Source organism: Xenopus laevis, chromosome 8L, assembly GCF_017654675.1.
Source record: "Xenopus laevis strain J_2021 chromosome 8L, Xenopus_laevis_v10.1, whole genome shotgun sequence".
NCBI lineage: Eukaryota > Metazoa > Chordata > Amphibia > Anura > Pipidae > Xenopus > Xenopus laevis.
Window position 1 is genome coordinate 13020621 of NC_054385.1, and position 1904 is coordinate 13022524.

Consider the following 1904-nt stretch of genomic DNA (forward strand, 5'->3'; position numbering starts at 1 on the left):
CCCCCCAATCTACTAACACATGTGGGTGTCAAAGTGCCTAAAATCTCCCCATCTGCCTCTCTAATGGGAGTGAGAGCAGAAAAACGTATAGTTCTAAGGCAATGGGTGTTTGGTGTTTGATTTACTTGTTGCTTTTTCTAAACCATTAGACAATTTTCTCTGCCTCTGCTGTAAATGCCAACGGTCATTTTCCAACGGTCGTTTGCCAACGGTCGTTTGCCAACGGTCACACTCATCGTAGCGACAGTCAGTGGCCTCAGCACTAGAGTGGGGGACGGTTCAGAGAGGCTTAAGTAGAAAGACAAGAAGCACAAATCAGAAGAATAAATGTCTGCCCTTAGGATTCCTGGCATTATGGGTGCAGGGGGCACTGATCAGAGCAGAGCTGGTTATGGGAAGCAGGCACACTGGGTACATGCAGGGGGAAATGGATTCAATAGGAATGTGGCCCCTGTATTGATATAACCAAGGAATCATAGAGCATGATGGGATCTGTAGTCCTGTTACAAGCCAGCCCTCATCATGACATTATAAGCAATACAAACGCTACCTACCTCTTATGGTCAACCCTTATTATAGTGCATCATGGGAGATGAAGGCCCTTTCCACATGCCAGTGATAAAAGTCTACAGCCTGGTTGCCCAACATTTTTGTCAGCTAAATAGCACACGCAACAGCAGTCAGGCTCCCTCACTTCCAGTAATAGCCTTATAGTGGGTACAGACCTCACAGTGCATTATGGGATCTGTAGTTTATGCATTGGCATTAACTTGCTGCTTCTAACAGTCTCTTATTTCTCCCCAAAAAGTGAAATATCCTGAGAGATTTGAGAGATATAGCGATTTGAGAGAGAGACAGCGATCTGAGAGAGAGACATCGATTTGAGAGAGAGACAGTGAAAGAAGAAGAGAGAGAGCAGCAAAAAGAAGAGAAGAAGAAAGAAGACTTCAGTGACCCCCTGCCAGAGATAACATCTTCCCATTTGGGATCCTCTGGACAAAGGTACTGCTCCTGTATTTCCCCCTCTATAACATGTGCTTGGAACAGTAAGATTAGCTTATCCCTTGGCTGTAGGAGTTGCCATGCTGCTCATTATAGATGTAGCTATAGCTGTTCTTCTTTATTCTCACCTGTAGATTTGTGAGTCTGGGGATTCATCTTTTATCTGTCCCTGTACATGGCAGTCCCCCCAGGTTGGTCCCAACCCACTATTGTCCCTGAAATTGACTGTACAGCCCCACCCCAGCAATGCACTTTATCCCACTACTAAAAACTGGACTGTATGTTTTCCAATTCCAGGGCACCCCTAACATGGGGCTCCGCTGGAGGTGGGGCAAATGATGTATTATGCAATTTAGAGCAGATGGGGAGCCAATCAGAGCATTAGAAAAGTTACAGTTCAACAGGTTCATTAAAAGCACAATAAAATAGGGCTCATTTACTATTGCGCTGGGCATAATATCATGGCAAATAAATCCTATTAGTAAATGTCTTTGTTCCTATGTGCTGTCCCTATACATATGGCACCTCTCCACATTAACTCTAACCTTCCCAAATCTCTATTTTATATTACAGGGGCGTCGGAGATGGGCCTGCGTGCCATCATGGACCTTTACATAAAAGGCAATCAGAAGGTAAGTCTGCTCTCTAAAGTGGCTGCTGACAAAGGTACCCGAGGGGTTAAAGGGGATACTAACCCAATGATAAACATTGTGTATCTTCCATGTAAATGTGATTAAATAGAAATATAACAGGGTTTAGCTTAGTGTTTGCCCCGAGTGTTACAATTCCCATATTTAGTGTTAGAACTTACTAGTGAGAGTTGCCATGTTATTTGCTCTGTCTATAGAGATCAATGTAACAGCTCCCCTAGTGGTAATAAATACCTATTGCTTTGCTTATTG

The 1904-nt window shown here is 43.8% G+C and overlaps 1 long non-coding RNA gene across 1 annotated transcript; it reads left to right on the forward strand.

Annotated features, from left to right (window-relative positions):
- The first annotated feature begins 853 nt into the window (after positions 1-853).
- Positions 854-1617, forward strand: LOC121397110. Its single transcript, XR_005963458.1, has 2 exons — positions 854-1002; positions 1576-1617. It is a non-coding gene; the product is annotated as an uncharacterized LOC121397110 (long non-coding RNA).
- The last annotated feature ends 287 nt before the right edge of the window (positions 1618-1904 follow it).